Source organism: Prionailurus viverrinus, chromosome A1 (genome assembly GCF_022837055.1).
Source record: "Prionailurus viverrinus isolate Anna chromosome A1, UM_Priviv_1.0, whole genome shotgun sequence".
Lineage (NCBI taxonomy): Eukaryota > Metazoa > Chordata > Mammalia > Carnivora > Felidae > Prionailurus > Prionailurus viverrinus.
The window spans coordinates 203,940,466-203,959,618 of NC_062561.1; the positions used below are offsets into that span (position 1 = coordinate 203,940,466).

General features: G+C 35.6%; 1 protein-coding gene and 1 non-coding gene across 2 annotated transcripts in view; one reads left to right on the top strand and one right to left on the bottom strand.

Moving 5' to 3' along the window:
* Positions 1-19,153, top strand: part of HCN1 (hyperpolarization activated cyclic nucleotide gated potassium channel 1) — a 399,603-nt gene that overhangs the window by 163,826 nt on the left and 216,624 nt on the right. The gene's annotated exons all lie outside the window — the stretch shown is intronic.
* Positions 12,894-13,000, bottom strand: LOC125146936 (U6 spliceosomal RNA). Its single transcript, XR_007144933.1, has one exon. It is a non-coding gene; the product is annotated as a U6 spliceosomal RNA (small nuclear RNA).

Sequence of the window (19,153 nt, forward strand, 5' to 3'; positions counted from 1 at the left end):
GCGCCTGGGTGGCGCAGTCGGTTAAGTGTCTGACTTCAGCCAGGTCACGATCTCGCGGTCCGTGAGTTCGAGCCCCGTGTCGGGCTCTGGGCTGATGGCTCAGAGCCTGGAGCCTGTTTCCGATTCTGTGTCTCCCTCTCTCTCTGACCCTCCCCCGTTCATGCTCTGTCTCTCTCTGTCCCAAAAATAAATAAACGTTGAAAAAAAAAAATTAAAAAAAAATTATTTTTGAACTTTTTTTCCTAAAGCCTAGAGATAAAATAATAAATAAGATAGGATCTCTCAAGGAGTGCATTATTGGGTAAAACAAAGTAAATGAAAATGAACTGATTTTAATAAGCCATGCATCATCTCAGAAGTTCATGCTAACTGTTCCTATACTGTACAAATATAATAAGATTATAAAATTAGAATGTTAACAGTGAGTAGATTTTTGAAGATGGAAATATATGTGAGATTTGATTTTTTTAACTTCTTTGATTATATTTATATTTTCAAAATGCCATTTAGGACCCTAAATTATTTTACCTCGAAAAAGTAGTATTCATCTTCAGAGTAGTGGTTAAATGAATGTTAGGACATCCCTATATTAAAATACTACTAAACTGTTAAAACTCTATTGCAGCAATTTTCTGTGTGTTAATAAAGAAAACCTTTCAAGATATAATAATTGAGAGAAACAAGGTAAATAAAGCACATATAAATATTCTTATTTATGTTTATTTAAAAAGGATATGTAGTGTGTGTGCAAATGCTGTGCACATAGTATTTATGTTACATAAAGAATTCTAGAAATGTAAGAAACTTAATGACAGTGCTTACCTCAAGGAAATGGTTTCACAGTTACCTTTTAGAAGATATAAACTTTTGAACTGTTTACATGTTTTAAGTCATGTGTTATCAGCTATTATTACTAATGTAATATTACTCAATCAGCAGGAATGTCAGATATTTAAAACACTTTTTTATGGAAATGCACTATTAACATACAGACAAAGATATGCTTGGAGCTAATATACTTTAAATCTGTAAGCAATTATTACTATTGATGTCCTAATGGGAAATTTATATATATCTTAATGAGCTGTGAAAAATAAAATTCAAGGTCTTACACTGTGTGTCCTTGTGAAAGATAAAATGATTTAGGAGTCCCTGCAATTTGCCCTTTCAATTTAATCACTGGCTATTTCATTGCTTCACATTCATATAATTATTGAAAATCTCAAAGCAATGTGTACAAGCCTTATTTGCTGGTTAGTGACATTCTTAAGAAAATAAATGCGTAATTATTTTTCTTTTAGAATAAGAATCAGCAGTGATGGTTCAAAGTATTTGATTAAGTATAATAATTTGAATTACTAAAAAGATAAAGCATATTGTTAGATTGTTTGTAGTAGTATAAATTCCAAAAGGTATCCAAGAACCCCTAGATGACACTAGATGCTTCAAAATTTAAGAAAAAAAATTTCTAAATCATTTTGGAAAGTTAACACAATAATCATTTTCCTGTTCCATAGTAAACATATCTTTTTGGATGCCTGTTTACCTCAAATATGTTCCAAGGCATTCTTTCTTTTTTTAATTTCTTTAAATGTTTATTTTTGAGAGAGAGAGAGAGAGAGAGAGAGAGAGAGAGAGAGAGAGAGCATGAGTGGGAAGGGACAGAGTGAGAGAGAGAGAGAGGGAGACACAGAAACCGAGGCAGGCTCCAGGTTCTGAGCTGTCAGCACAGAGCCTGACGGGAGGCTTGAACTCATAAACAGTGAGATCATGACCTGAGCAGAAGTCGGATGCTTAACCAACTAAGCCACCCAGGCAATTCTGTTGCATTCTTTTTTTTTTTTTTTTTTTTTTTTTTTTTTAATTTTTTTAACGTTTATTTATTTTTGAGACAGAGAGAGACAAAGCATGAATGGGGAGGGTCAGAGAGAGAGGGAGACACAGAATCCGAAACAGGCTCCAGGCTCTGAGCGGTCAGCACAGAGCCCGACGCGGGGCTCGAACTCACGGACCGTGAGATCATGACCTGAGCCGAAGTCGGACGCTTAACCGACTGAGCCACCCAGGCGCCCCTCTGTTGCATTCTTAATACTATTTTTATTGACATGATTTTTAGCATATTTTGATTGAGGAGATAGGAAGGATTGAAATAACGAGCTGTTGTTTAAAATAATTAATTGTAAGGACCTTACAAAATACTTATTTTTTTCTACTGTGTGTTCACTTTCATGATACATCTCTATCCATTTTATTATTTGGCTCCCAAAGTGAGATTATTTTGAATGAAATTATATATTTGTAGGTGCTGTTAATTTCAGGTAAAAATAGGTTTGTAGGGGTGCCTGAATGACTCAGTTGGGTGAGCATCCAAATGCGGCTCAGGTCATGATCTCACAGTCTGTGATTTTGAGCCCCTGTTGGGCTCTGTGCTGACAGCTTAGAGCCTGGAGCCTGCTTTAGATTCTGTGTCTCTCTCTCTCTCTGCCCCTCCCTCACTCGCACTCGCTCTCTCTCTTTCTCTCTCTCCCCAAAATAAATAAACATTAAAAAAAATAGGTTTGTTAATGATAAAATTAGTGTCAAAAATGCCATTATAAAAGCAGTTATTATGTTAAGTCTATGCAATTAAAACCTGATTATCATTAAAAGCTAAGCATGAAAATGTATATATAAAAATCTTTATCTTATATAAAGTTTCACCAAAAATATCTCTTTATATAATGAGTTTTGTTGTTTAATTATACAGTTTTGCACAGTGGCAGTATTGTAGCCAGTGAGGTTTATCTGAGGCACAGATTATTGCTATTGTTTAATTATAATTGATGTATATTATGATTACATTTGATTTATAAGAAGCTTTTAAGAATCTATATTATGTTGGGGAGCCTGGGTGGCGCAGTCGGTTAAGCATCCGACTTCAGCCAGGTCACGATCTCGCGGTCCGTGAGTTCGAGCCCCGCGTCGGGCTCTGGGCTGATGGCTCAGAGCCTGGAGCCTGTTTCCGATTCTGTGTCTCCCTCTCTCTCTGCCCCTCGCCCGTTCATGCTCTGTCTCTCTCTGTCCCAAAAATAAATAAACGTTGAAAAAAAAAGAATCTATATTATGTAAAAGATTTATTATAAATGTAATGTGTTATAATGTATTAGCATTCAACTGTTTTTAACTATCATTTTTCTCTCTTTATTGTATTTTCGTAATAGTTACTTCTTAATCATCCATTTGTTTTAGAGTTCAGAATAATTTAAAAAATTAAGCAAAGACATAATTGTTAAAATTCACAATATTCATTTGCTCTTTCAAGAGAGTCAAATTCCGCTTTCAGTTAGGATACTAATTTTCCTTTGAATTACAATGATTATTGCAATATATTTGACATTTAATTAATGTGTGCATTTAATAAATATGTAATGGGTGCTTACCATGTGCTATGATAAACTAGAATCAACCCTACATTTAGTTGCAGAATAATGGAATATACAATTTAACAATATCAAACAATAATTTTAGGTAAAGAGAAGCTCTACAGAGAAAATAAAACCTGGGTAATAGTTTTGTATGATTGAGAGAGAGAGAGAGAGAAAGAGAGAGATTTTTGTTGAATCTATCTTAATAATCATCTTCACTTCTTTGGCAATATTTTACAAAGCAAACACTCTACATTGTTTTTCCAGTAGTTTGCTAAGTTTCAGATATTTAATCAATTATTATATTGAGTGAATGAAGATTCTAAAATTTGCATTTTATAAGCATTATAACATATCCCAACTAGAATGCAGGCTCCTTAGGTACAGAGAACATATGACTATAATGTTTACTATAAAATTTCAGTGTCTAGAAGACTATATATTGTTCACAAAAATTTGCTACCTGATTGGCCCACCATTTACCAGCTTTAAGGCACATAAAGTTTGATATTATTCTTCAGCAAGTGTGAACCTGACACAAGGAATGAATGAAGAACAAGGAAGCCGGTGTGGTCCCAGCTCAGCCAGAGATGAGGCAGGAATTAGGGGGTAGGGTCAGAGAAGCAACTGTCACCAGACCTTCTAGTACAGTGATTTCCAGAGAAAAAAATAGTATGAACTATATATGTAAGTTTTAATTTTTTAGTACGTATGATAAAAATATAAAAATAAGCAGATAAATGGGTGAAATAAGTGAAGTGGATTACAAGTACATTTATCATGATGAGCACTGAGTAATGTACAGAATTGTTGAATCATTATATTGTACACCCCAAACTGTATGTTAGTTATACTTAAATTAAAACATTTTTAAGTAAAAATAAAAAGTAAGCAGATAAAATTAATGTTATATTTTATTTACTCCAAAACATGCAAAATAAAATTTTCAGTTGTAATCAATGTAAAAGTATTAACAAAGTGTTTTACTTTTTAAGTCTTTAAAATTACATTTTTTTCATTCTAAGTCTTTGAAGTTCAGTGTATAATTTATATATACAGCATATTTCAATTTTGCCCAGACATATTTCAAGTGCTCAGTAGCCACATGTGGGCAGTGTAGCTCTAGTGTCTCGTAAACCATCGTAAAGACTGGCTTCTAACTTGCTTTGGGAGATCATTTAAAGGTTTTATTTATTTTTTAAGTTTTTATTTAAACTCCAGTGAGTTAGCATACAGTGTAATATTAGTTTCAGGTATACCATATAGAAAGTCAACAGTTTTATACATCACCTGGTGCTCATCACAACAAGTGAACTCCTTAATCCCCATCACCTATTTAACCCATTCCCCACCCACCTCCCCTCTGGTAACCATCAGTTTGTTCTCTATTCCATTCCATTGTGTGTGTGTGTGTGTGTATATATATATATATATATATATATATATATATATATATATATTCCATTGTGTGTGTATATATATATTCCATTGTGTGTGTGTGTGTGTGTATATATATATATACACACTACATCTTCTTTATCCACTCAACGGTCAATGGGTACTTGGAATGTTTCCATAATTTGGCTATATTGATAATGCTGCTATTTGGGCTGTATGTATCCCGTTGAATTAGTATTTTTGCATTCTTTGGGTAAATACCTAGTAGTGCAATGTTGGATCGTAGGGTAGTTCTGTTTTTAAGAGGAAACTCCATACCGTTACCCAGAGCGGCTGCACCAGTTTGCATTCCCACAAGCAGTTTAAGAGGGTTCCCCTTTCTCCACATTCTCACCAACATCTGTTGTTTCCTATATTGTTAATTTTAGCCATTCTGACAGTGTGCAGTGGTATCTCATTGTAGTTTTGATTTGCATTTCCCTGATGATGAGTGATGTTAAGCATCTTTTCATGTGGCTGTTTGCCATCTGGATGTCTTCTTTGGAAAATGTCTATTTGTGTCTTCTGCCCATTTCTTCACTAGATTATTTGTATTTGGGGTGTTGAGTTCAGTAAGTTATTTATAGATTTTGGATACTAACTCTTTATCAGATATGTCATTTGCAAATATCTTCTCCCATCCTGGAAGTTACCTTTTAGTTTTGTTGATTGTTTCCTTCACTGTGCAGAAGCTTTTTATTTTGATGTAGTGCCAGTAGTTTATTTTTGCTTTTGTCTCTCTTGCCTCCGGAGACATATCTAGTAAGAAGTTGCTACAGCCTTTGTCAAAGAGATTATTATCTGTGTTGTCCTATAGGGTTTTATGGTTTCATTTTCCTGCTTGTCTAAGATTAATTGACCATATAGTTATGGGTTCATTTCTCAGTTTTCTATTTGTTCTGTTGATCCATGTGTCTATTTTTGTGCCAGTACCATACTGTTTTGATCACTATAGCTTTGTAACATAACTTGAAGTCCAGAATTGAGATATCTCTAGCTTTGCTTGTCTTTTTCAAAGTTGCTTTAGCTATTTGAGATTTTTGTGGTTCCATAAACATTTTAGGATTGTTTGTTCTAGCTCTGTGAAAAATGCTACTGATATTATGATAAGGACTGCATTAAATATGTTATGTAGATTTCTTGGATAGTATAGACATTTTAACAATATTTGTTCTTCTAATCTATGAGCATGGGATGCTTTTCCATTTATTTGTGTCATTTTTAACTTCTTTCATTGGTGTTTTATCGTTTCAGAGTACACGTCTTTCATCTCTGTGATTAGGTTTATTTCTGGTATCTTATTGGTTTTGGTACAATTGTAAGTGGGACTGATTTCTTATTTTACTCTCTGCTACTTCATTAATGGTATATAGAAATGCAAAAACACTTCTGAAGAATGGTGTGACATGACTCAGGTTTTAGTGAACTGGCTGCTGTATTGCTAATGGTATAAACATGGGCACATGCCTTGATTATTGTACTGACACAGGCAATAGATGAGAATGGTTAGGGCCAGGCTGTTAGTGGAAGAGGTAGTGAAAGAGGCTAAGGTCCGGATGTATTTTAAAATTAGAACCCTCACTTGGCTTGGATATAAACTGGAAAAGACAGAATGGAACAAAAGGTCATCTCCAGGATTTTTGTTTATATGAGCTTATATCTAGACAAGGAATTAGTTCTTATTTCTAGATTTGTGATTTCTAGGTAAAGGTGCATACTTTCCTGTGCATACACTAGATAATACAGTGGGTGAGAAAGAAAATAAGAGCATTTAAACTATTAGGAAATATAAGAACTACTCCCTGGAAGATTGTTAGCCCGTCACATCCACACACAACACACACACACACACACACACACACACACACACACACACACACAGAGACCAGTGCAACTTGATTCCAGCTGGCTTCATACTGGTAAAGAAATTAGTTACAATTATAATATAGTATAATCAGGATTATTTAGTATTTTACTCTGTAAAAGTAGAAATTGCCACTGGGAAGACCCTAATCAACCATCATTTTGCTCTGCTGCCCACTTAGTCATTTGAAACTGCCATCTAATCAAGTTTCAGTTTGCATGTTAAACCTTGTGTAATGTTACTCATCATCAATTTATGACATTTTACTCTCCTTGATAGCATTTGATTTTATTTTACAGTAACTATTAGGATAGAGAGTATGATAAAAAGGGGAAAATTCATCAAAAGAAGTTGTGCAGTTATACATGTAGATTTTCTTAAAATCTATAAAAAGTGTCATTAGGAATTTTAATAAAGTGAGGAGAAAATCATGCCACTCCCTACTGAGAATTACTAAGCAAAACAGTGAGTTCACAGAACATAAATTATTTTTTCCAAGTCATTTTCATCTACTAACAGATTGAATTTAAGGTTATACGGCCAAGCTTTTAATTTTAGGATTTATTTATGATTATGCAAACTTTTAGGCTGTATCACGATGGTGACTAATAATGTTTAAATTATGTGCTAAGATCAGACACATTATTGCACAAATGCGATCCAATTTTGAACAAGAATTATAGGTTATTGAAGCTACAATGTGAAATGACAAGTTGATACTTCACCAAATCTAATATCCATTCATCTAATCCAAAAATCCTTCACCCATATGTCTACGTACTACACATTACTTACTATTTTTTTAAATTTTTAATGTTTATTTATTTTGAGAGAGAGCAAGAGAGAGAGAGTGAGTGAGTGTACAAGTGGGGCACAGGCAGAGAGCGAGGGGGACAGAGGATCTGAAGTGGGCTCTGTGCTTACAGCATAGAGAACCCTATGTGAAACTCGAAATCATGAACCAGGAGATCATGACCTGAGCCGAAGTCGGATGCTTAACAGACTGAGCCACCCAAGTGCCCCTACATATTATGTATTATTTTAGGCACTGTGAAAATTGTTTGTGTCCAGGACTGGTAAATAAGAATCTTCATAAATATTTTCTTTTTAATAAACACATTAATTTAAACTTGATTTACAAAAATCTTAAACATTTTAAGTGAATTAATAAGTTTTTACCTGAATCATTAAGTCTTTACACTGTTAAAATCTATCAGAAAGATGGCATAACTTTCTACTTGCTTTAAAATCTGTAGTATGGCCACAACATGATGTAGCATGCCTTAGCTAGAACACATTAATTTTAAAACAAGAAAATTTGCATTCTTCTAAATTGTCCAAATTTTATAATTTTGAAATGTTTACTTATTTATTTTATTTTTTAATATGAAATTTATTGTCAAATTGGTTTCAATACAACACCCAGGGCTCATCCCAACAGGGCCCTCCTCAGTGCCCATCACCCACTTTCCCTGACCTCCCACCCCCCATCAACCCTCAGTTTGTTCTCAGTTTTTAAGTTTCTTATGGTTTGGCTCCCTCCTGCTCTAACTTTTTTTTTCCTTCCCCTCCACCATGGTCTTCTGTTAAGTTCTCAGGATCCACATAAGAGTGAAAACATATGGGATCTGTCTTTCTCTGTATGACTTATTTCACTTAGCATAACACTCTCCAGTTCCATTCACATTGCTACAAAAGGCCATATTTCATTCTTTCTCATTGCCACGTAGTATTCCATTGTGTATATAAACCACAATTTCTTCATCCATTCATCAGTTGATGGACATTTAGTCTCTTTCCATAATTTGGCTATTGTTGAAAGTGCTGCTATAAACATTGAGATACAGGTGCCCCTATACATCAGCACTCCTGTATCCCTTGGGTAAATTCCTAGCAGTGCTATTGCTGGTTCATAGGGTAGGTCTATTTTTAATTTTTTGAGGAAACTCCACACTGTTTTCCAGAGTGGCTACATCAGTTTGCATTCCCACCAACAGTGCAAGAGGGTTCCTATTTCTCCACATCCTCTCCAGCATCTATAATTTCCTGATTCGTTCATTTTGGCCACTCTGACTGGCGTGAGGTGATATCTCAGTGTGGTTTTGATTTGTATTTCCCTGATGAGGAGTGACATTGAGTATCTTTTCATGTGCCTGTTGGCTATCTGGATGTCTTCTTTAGAGAAGTTATCTATTCATGTTTTCTGCCCATTTCTTCACTGGAGTTTTTGTTTTTCGGGTGTGGAGTTTGGTGAGTTCTTTATAGATATTGGATACCAGCCCTTTGTCTGATATGTCATTGCAAACATCTTTTCCCATTCTGTCAGTTACCTTTTAGTTTTGTTGTTTGTTTCCTTTGCAGTGCAGAAGCTTTTTATCTTCATGAGGTCCCAATAGTTCATTTTTGCTTTTAATTCCCTTGCCTTTGGAGATGTGTCAAGTAAGAAATTGCTACGCCTGAGGTCAGAGAGGTTTTTTCCTGCTTTCTCCCCTAGGATTTTGATGGTTTCCTGTCTCACATTCAAGTCATTTATCCATTTTGAGTTTATTTTTCTGAATGGTGTAAGAAAGTGGTCTACTTTCAACCTTCTGCATGTTGCGGTTCTCCCAGCACCATTTGTTAAAGAGACTTTTTTCCATTGGGTATTCTTTCCTGCTTTGTCATACTTTGTCATACTTTGGCCATACTTTTGTGGGTCCAATTCTGGAGTCTGTATTCTATTCCATTGGTCTATGTGTCTGTTTTTGTGCCAATACCATGCTGTCTTGATGATTATAGCTTTGTAGTAGAGGCTAAAGTTGGATTGTGATGCCTCCTGCTTTGGTCTTCTTCTTCAAAATTACTTTGGCTATTCGGGGTCTTTTGTGGTTCCATACAAATTTTAGGATTGCTTGTTCTAGCTTCAAGAAGAATGCTGGTGCAATTTTGATTGGGATTGCATTGAATGTGTAGATATCTTTGGGTAGTACTGACATTTTAACAATATTTATTCTTCCAATCCATGAGCACGGAATGTTTTTCCATTTCTTTATATCTTCTTCAATTTCCTTCATAAGCTTTCTATAGTTTTCAGCATACAGATCTTTTACATCTTTGGTTACGTTTATTCCTAGGTATTTTATGCTTCTTGGTGCATTTGTGAATGGGATCAGTTTCTTTATTTGTCTTTCTGTTGCTTCATTATTAGTGTATAAGAATGCAACTGATTTCTGTACATTAATTTTGTATCCTGCGACTTTGCTGAATTCATGTATCAGTTCTAGCAGACTTTTGGTGGAGCCTATTGGTTTTTCCATGTATAATATCATGTCACCTGCAAAAATTGAAAGCTTGACTTCCTATTTGCCAGTTTTGATGCCTTTGATTTCCTTTTGTTGTCTGATTGCTGATGCTAGCACTTCCAACCCTATGTCAAACAACAGCAGTGAGAGTGGACATCCCTGTCGTGTTCCTGATCTCAGGGAAAAAGCTCTCAGTTTTTCCCCATTGAGGATGATGTTAGCTGTGGGCTTTTCATAAATGGCTTTTATGATGTTTAAGTATGTTTCTTCTATCCCGACTTTCTCGAGGGTTTTTATTAAGAAAGGTTGCTGAATTTTGTCAAAGGCCTTTTCTGCATCGATTGACAGGATCATATGGTTCTTATCTTTTCTTTTATTAATGTGATGTATCATATTGATTGATTTGAGAATGTGAACCAGCCCTGCATCCCAGGAATGAATCCCACTTGATCATGGTGAATAATTCTTTTCATATGCTGTTGAATTCTGTTTGCTAGTATCTTGTTGAGAATTTTTGCATCCATATTCATCAGGGATACTGGCCTGTAGTTCTCTTTCTTTGCCGGGTCTCTGTCTGGTTTGGGAATCAGAGTAATGCTGGCTTCATAGAATGAGTCTGGAAATTTTCCTTCCCTTTCTATTTTTTGTAACAGCTTGAGAAGGATAGGTATTATCTCTGCTTTAAATGTCTGGTAGAATTCCCCAGGGAAGCCATCTGGTCCTGGACACTTATTTGTTAGGAGATTTTTGATAACTGATTCAATTTCTTTGCTGGTTATGGGTCTGTTCAAGTTTTCTATTTCTTCCTGTTTGAGTTTTAGAAGTGTGTGGGTGTTTAGGAATTTGTCCATTTCTTCCAGGTTGTCCAGTTTGTTGGCATATAATTTGTCATAGTATTCCCTGATAATTGCTTGTATTTCTGAGGGATTGGTTGTAATAATTCCATTTTAATTCATGATTTTATCTATTTGGGCCATCTCCCTTTTCTTTTTGAGAAGCCTGACTAGAGGTTTATCAATTTTGTTTATTTTTTCAAAAAAACAACTCTTGGTTTCATTGATATGCTGTACAGTTTTTTTTTAAGATTCTATATTGTTTATTTCTGCTCTGATCTTTATTATTTCTCTTCTTCTGCTGGGTTTGGGGTGTCTTTGCTGTTCTGCTTCTATTTCCTTTAGGTGTGCTGTTAGATTTTTGATTTGGTATTTTTCTTTTTTGGGGAGAGAGGCCTGGATTGCAATGTATTTTCCTCTCAGGACTGCCTTCACTGCATCCCAAAGCATTTGGATTGTTGTATTTTCATTTTCATTTGTTTCCATATATATTTTAATTTCTTCTCTAATTGCCTGGTTGACCCATTCATTCTTTAGTAGGGTGTTCTTTAACCCCCGTGCTTTTGGAGGTTTTCCAGACTTTTTCCTGTGGTTGATTTCAAGTTTCATAGCATTGTGGTCTGAAAGTGTACATGGTCTGATCTCAACTCTTTTAGACTTATTAAAGGCTGTTTTGTGACCCAGTATGTAATCTATCTTGGAGAATGTTCCATGTGCACTCAAGAAGAAGGTATATTCTGTTTGGCATGCAGAGTTCTAAATATATCTGTCAAGTCCATCTGATCCAATGTATCATTCAGGGCCCTTGTTTCTTTATTGATCCTGTGTCTAGATGATCTATCCACTGTTGTAAGTGGGGTATTAAAGTCACCTGCAATTACCACATTCTCATCAATAAGGTTGCTTCTGTTTGTGATTCATTGTTTTATATATTTGGGGGCTCCCATTTCAGCCCATAGACATTTATAATTGTTAGCTCTTCCTGATGGATAGACCCTGTAATTATTATATAATGCCCTTCTTCATCTCTTGTTACATCCTTTAATTTAAAGTCTAGTTTGTCTGATATAAGTATGGCTAGTCCAGCTTTCTTTTGATTTCCAGTAGCCTGACAGTTCTCATTACCTCACTTCCAATCTGAAGGTGTCCTCAGGTCTGAAATGAGTCTCTTGTAGACAGCAAATAGATGGGTCTTGTTTGTTTGTTTGTTTGTTTGTTTGTTATCCATTCTGATACCCTAGGTTTTTTTGGTTGGAGCATTCAGTCCATTTACATTAGTGTTATTATAGAAAGATGTGGGTTTAGAGTCATTGTGATGTCCTTTGGTTTCATGCTTGTAGCGACGTCTCTGGTACTTTGTGGTCCTTGAAACATTTTGCTCACAGAATCCCCCTTAGGATCTTTTGTAGGGCTGGTTTAGTGTTGATGAATTCCTCCTTCAGTTTTTGTTTGGGAAAACGTGTATCTCTCCTTCTATTCTGAATGACAGACTTGCTGGATAAAGGATTCTCAGCTGCATATTTTTTCTGTTCATCACATTGAAGATTTCCTGCCATTCCTTTCTGGCCTGCAAAGTTTCGGTAGATAGGTCTGCTACTATTCTTAATGTGTCTACCTTTGTAAGCTACAGCATGTTTATCCCTACCTGCTTTCATAATTTTCTCCTTATCCTTGCTATTTGCCAGTTTCACTATGATATGTCGTGCAGAAGGTCGATTCAAATTACGTCTGAAGGGAGTTCTCTGTGCCTCTTGGATTTCAATGCCTTTTTCCTTCCCCAGATCAGTGAAGTTCTCAGCTATGATTTGTTCAAGTACACCTTCAGCCCTTTTCTCTCTCTCTTCATCTTCTGGAATTCTTGTTACAGATATTGTTCCGTTTGATTGCATTGCTTAGTTCTCTACTTCTCCCCTCATACTTCTGGATTTTTTTTCTTTCTTTTTCTCAGCTTCTTCTTTTTCCATAATTTTACTTTCTAATTCATCTATTGTCTCCTCTGCCTTTTCAGTCCATGCTATGGGTGCCTCCATTTTATTTTGCACCTCATTTATAGCATTTTTAAGCTCCTCATGACAAAAATATGGAACACTTCACGAATTTGTATGTCATCCTTGCACGGGGGCCATGCTAAACTTCTCTGTATCGTTCCAATTTTAGTATATGTGCTGCCAAAGTGAGCACGTTTATTTATTTAGAGAAGAGAGGATGTGAGGAGGGGATGGGCAGGGAGAGAGAGGGAGAAAGAATCCCAAGCAGGCTCTGTTCTGTCAGCACAGAGCTCAAAGTGGGGCTTGAACTCACAACCAGTGAGATCATGACCTGAGCTGAAATCAAGAATTGGATGCTTAACCAAATGAGACACACTGCTGTCCCCAAAATTGTCCCAATTTTGAGTGAAATTATCATTTCTATGAAATATCATCTGTATCACTGTTTATATTAACATCCATGGCATGATTTTCCCAATATTTCAATGGTAGATGTCTATTAACACTATAATATTTTATATAATATGTGTACTACAAAATAGATAATGTAATTGCCAAATATTGACCAATATTTCAAAATTGACAAATCCAGTGTTTTGTTTTTGCTTGTATGTCTGGGTATGTGCTAGCATTTGTGTGTGTGTGTGTGTGTGTGTAGCTCTAGAAAAGTTATCAACAGAGTAGGTTGTGAAGAGAAAATGCTAAGGGCACCTGGGTCGCTAATCAGTTAAGCGTCTGACTCTTGATTATGGCTCAGGTCATTGTCTCATGGTTTGTGAGTTTGAGCCTGCATCAGGCTCCACGCTGACAGCACAAGAGCCTCCTTGGAATTGTATTTTCCTTTCTTTCCTCCCATCTCTCTCTCTCTCTTTCAAAATAAATAAAATAAACTTAAAAAAAGAGAAAGAAAATACTAAAGGTAAACAAAATATTGGAATTTATCATTGTAAATTTTTATGAATTTTTAGAAAGCATATATATTTTAGTCTATAAACTTCTGTTTGTATAAAAGGAATATATAAAAATGCTGCATTAATAGGGGAAACCATGGCAATAGATACTTTAAAATATCATTTTTGGAAACAAAATAGATTTATTTTGTTGGAGTACAAAATATTCTAGATCATTAGTGGTATTCTATTATTAAAATTTTTTTACACTTTCAGGTGATCATGAGGCCTCATTCCTTTTTTCTGAGTGACTGAAGCGACTAAAATAAATCTCTCTCTCTTCCATCCTTTGTCTCTCTCTCTCTCTCCCTCTGTCTCCCTTTCTCTCTCTATATATATATATATATACATACACATACATACATATACACACATATATGTAAATGAAAATCTATCATTTAATTACAAAGGAGAAATTCAATACTTAGAAAAAGAGAGTCAACTAAACTATAAAAACACAGTAGACCATGTTCAGTCTCAGTGTATACACAGTGTGGCTAGCAAAATCTTTCATAAAAATCTTTGTGAGAAGTAGTCTACAATTGTTTTGTTATGAAACATAAGAAATAATAATCCTCTCTATATTTTACATATAAAATGTGGAATATTTTATAGGTTATACTAGATTCGAAGTTGTGTTAAGTCACATGGAGGTCCCAGCTCAGCCAATCCATTGACCTTTGAGAGCTGTCCATTCTCTAATTGCTTCTCATTTGCCCAAAGGTTGATCTGAGAATTAAAATCCGGTATGGGGGGGGGGGAGTACTTACAATCTAGAAAGAAATTTACTAAAGTGTAATATAATATTATTATTTTAAAAATTTTTTAGTCTTTATTTGTTTTTGAGAGAGAGAGAGACAGAGTGTGAGTCGGGGAGGAGCAGAGAGAGAGGGAGACACAGAATCCGAAGCTGGGTCCAGACTCCAAGCTATCAGCACAGAGCCCGACACAGGGCTCGAACTCATGAGCTATCAGATTGTGACCTGAGCCAAAGTCGGACGCTCAACCGACTGAACCACCCAGGTGCCCTGTAATATTATTATTTTAAAAATAGAGAATAATTGCTGGCAACCCTAGAGTCCCACAGTTTTAGGAAAAGAATTTGGCATGCACAGATAGAAAGGGTTTTACTTCAAAACACATATTCTTTCATTTAAAGAAGTCAAAGGACGTGTCAAACCTTGGTTGAGCTTATTTGTCAAACCTACTGAATATTTTTTTTCTAGGGCTTGTACTTCTCATACTGAAGGGGCTCTTTTAAGAAATGCTTTCTGGTTAAATATGGGTTAGATGCTCTTCGTGGTTCCTAGGTATCATATGAGAGAGCAGCTGGTCTGACGCTCATTATGACCCAATGGTAGGTATCAGAAGCTATCAACTGCTTGGGTAGTATGATTCCAGTGCCCAGAAATTCAGTGATAGTCTAAAATTTTCAGGAGAAGAGGTGAGATCAATTTAAATGTTTTCTTGGTTTGTTATAATTGGTTACATATATCTAACTTCTGACAAAATGTTCTAAGTGTCAACATGGGAAAGCTATTTTATTTGTATGTAGGCAGTGCTTATTAATCATCCAGAAGGCCTGTGTCAGATCTTGGGATGGGTGAAAAAACAAATAATTTAAGCCTCACTTTCTCTACTTTCTTACCTTCTTATAGACTCACTGTAACATTTCTCTAAGAAATACAATTTTATTCCATAAAGCATTTGTGTATATTAGTTTCTTCGTTTGTTCCTCACAATATGCCTTTGATTTTCCCAGCTGACACGAGACCCAAAGGGTCAGAACTATGTTACTCAACTTAGAATAATCCATGGCCAAGCACATGTCTTATAATGGCACCCGTTAAATATTGGAAGAATGAAAGAATTAATGAACAAACGAATGAGCTCACAGGATGTCAAAAAAGTTCAAGGAAGTTAAGCAACTTACCAAGTGACCAGAGAGGCTGTGAACAGGAGGCAAAGGGTTGGATAGCATGAAGATCTGAGCACACAGAAGATAGGCTAAAGGCCCCTGAAAAACAAGTCCCACACACAGTTTCAGAAGAATTAGGAAAAAATCCCCAAAGTCTTATGTATTATTTGGAGCATGGGTAACATTTTGTGCAAATCTCGTACAACATCAAAAGATAACTTTGAGACTGATTTTGGGTAGGGTTTTACATGGCAAGGCTTACCAGATAAGAGCCTATATACTTTTCTAGAAATAAAAAGTGACTTCAAAATATGTATCTCAAATAATATTTTAGAGTTCTGGGGAAATGTATGCTGATTTGTGATTTTCACATATAGACCCTGAGTGTTATGGTTGAAACTTGTTGAAAAATGGCTCAGTGAAAAGGAGGATGGTGGAAACCAAACCCCAGTAAGTTCAGGTGAAAATGGTTTCTTATAGAAAAGGTTGGGAAGTCAGAGAAGCCAAGGATGGGTATGTAGGCAATATGACAGAAGGCTTTCTGTTGAAGATGGAAGATCCTTGAATAAGCTCATATGTGTAGAAGCCACTTGAGAAGGAAAAGGGATTGTAACAGGCTAGACAAAGAATGATTGGTAGAGAAAGGTCAAGTGTAATTAGGAAAGGATGGGATTGATTCTAGGGCAAAGGTAGAGGTATATCCATATATTGGATGAAAGGAGAGGTTCCTCTTCCACTGAGAAAAGAGTATGAATAGTAAGAAATTTGTTTATTAAACAACTTAATAATGATGGTTATGTCAGCAGCAGCAGGGACCACTGGGGAGGAGGGATAACAAATGGGTAGGGGCTGACTGGGAATTGTAGTATCACAATTTGTTTCTGAGAAGAAAATAACAAAATTCTTTTGTTGTTGGTGTTAGAATGCTGAGAAGGAGGAAGACCCAAGGAGGCTAGAAGAAAATGCAAAAGTTTGAAATAACTGTTTAGGAATAAGTAATATTTTTATATGTATTAAGTAAAGTAGCTGTGATCTCTACACTTGTCAGGCATCACTGAGGGACCAACCAATTCTGAAAAGCATGAATTCATGGTTAATCTATAAGCAAGGCCAATCCCAACATGGTCTGATTCCTGACTACGCATATCTTACACATTTATTTCTTTGTCCCTGCACTGTTGGAATTCTATGATCTAGTTCTACTGAATTTCCTTACAGTTTCCAAATGAGCAATTCTCTCTCATACTTTCATGTTGCTCCCTGTGTTTCAAATTTTCTTTTTGCCATGTTTCATCTATTTAGCTTTCATGCTTCAAGATACTATTCTATGTCTCATCAGTTTCTGAAACTTCTTGAGATTAGGGAGCATATCTTGGTGCACTCATCACAAAGAGTGCCCGGCACATAACAGGTTGATGCATCGTAGGCTCATCATACCACAATATTTTGTGCCTTGATTGGAGAAATTTAAGCTGGTTGCCTTAGGGGTGGTGGACACTTCAATCACTGATTGTTGGGCCTTACTCCTTGTGTATATATTTGATTTCTTCTTTAATACTGTGGGAGATGCATGGGATTTCTGAAGAATCACCTAACTTCTATAGCCCTGCAGGCATTGTACACTTGTCAAGCTATTTATTATCAGAAAAACACTTTTTTTTAGAATTGGTCCAAATATGACTTTATTTTCCTATTACAGTTCTTTAGGAATTCCCCACTATTGCTTCCAGAATAAAATCTAAATGCTATTTGGTGACTTCCATAGCTCTTCACTTCAGCCTCTCTTTTCATTCATAGGACTTATATTTTTCTTAAATGCCCTGGCTTCCCATCACACAAAATTGACTTTCCCTCAAAATACAATGGCATTTCATATCTCAGCAACTTGATGCTATGCCTCAGCCTTATTCTCTGTGAAATCCTACTCTAAACCGCAACTCAAATAAAATATCTTACTCTGTGAAGCCCATAGGCAACGTCCCTCACTCTTCTCAACTCAAGGTTAATTATTCCCTTTTAGGGAAGATCTTAGGGCCTTACCTATGTCAGAATCAATTAGGTATATGTCAGGCTTTCCGAAAACATCATTAAATATTTGAGGGCAAAGATGTAATATGATTTGTTTTTGTTGCAAGCATTCAGTACCTGGTGAATTGCATAATCAAAGCTTTAAAGCTAGAGGTTCTAACCCAAACCTTTGACATGAGCTTTGAATGGTTACAGCTCCTTAATTTCTTTATAGAATATGGTTCACAACACTCAGTGTCAAATTATAGACTAAATGAAAATACTTGAACATTAAGCATAGGGATAGATGGAGGAATCACGGTAGCTGGGATGTTATTTATCACTCAGTTATAGGGTTCTGGATACTTTCCCCAGTATTCTCTAACTTGCCACATCATTTTCAAGCAAAATAGAACTGCGACCCTTGGAGTCTCTCAAGTTCTTTCATTTTCCCCATGTGAAAGTATTACAGCAGATTTTAAAGATCAATTTTTATGAACTCTGGTAAACCCCAAGGGCCTTTTAATCTCTTTTATGATAATATGGAAAAGCTCCATGTCTTTTAAAGTAATATTATCCACAATTCAATGAAAGTACAACTGACTTGTATTATTTTTATATTACAACAGGTTATAAACTGTCCCTGTCCTTTGATTGATACAAATTGCTGTAACATGAGAAAATTAAATATTTTTGTTCAATTTTCCTCAATGCAAAATAGTCTTTGTCTTTTAATAAATACATATTGACTTACTGTTAAGTGCCTTTTAGTGTTTAAGTGCTTAGGATCCTTCAGTGAAAAAAAAGAGAAAAAATGTTCCCATTCCTATGAAGTTTCTATTTTATGGAGAGGCATACAGAAATAAACACAATAAAAAGTAAATCACATAATATTATGAAATCACAAGTTTTATGTAAAAGAAAAAAAAAAGGAAAAACAAGGTAAGAGGATCAGGAATGTGAGAGCATGGGTGTTGGGTAGTGTTGGGAGAAAGCAGTTTGTAGTAATAGACCAGGTGGTTAGGGAAGGCCTCAGTGAAATGAAACTTTGAGCCAAGACTTAAATAAGGGATAATGGCAGATGTTGTTGGTAAGTCTTATGGTTTCATCCAAATTTAGACAATCCTTATTTAATACATGTTACATACTCTCCAGCCAAGATTACTATATTCACAGACCGTCTTCTCATAAGTATAAAAATTAGTTGTGTTCTATCATTGCAAAATAGCAAAAGCCAAATTAGTATTTCCAGTCCAAGACCTGTGTTTCTTCTCTGTCACCCTATTTTCCTAGAAAAAAAAATCAGAAAATGCCCTTGTGCGTGTACATATATCTTTTAAAAGTCATTGATGGCAATAGATTTTCATGTTTGAGATGTTCACATTAGGGAAAAGCTCTGACAGAATATGCCTTTTGATTTTGAAATGGCCTAGATATATCAAAAACAGTGATTGGGCCACCATACATTGCT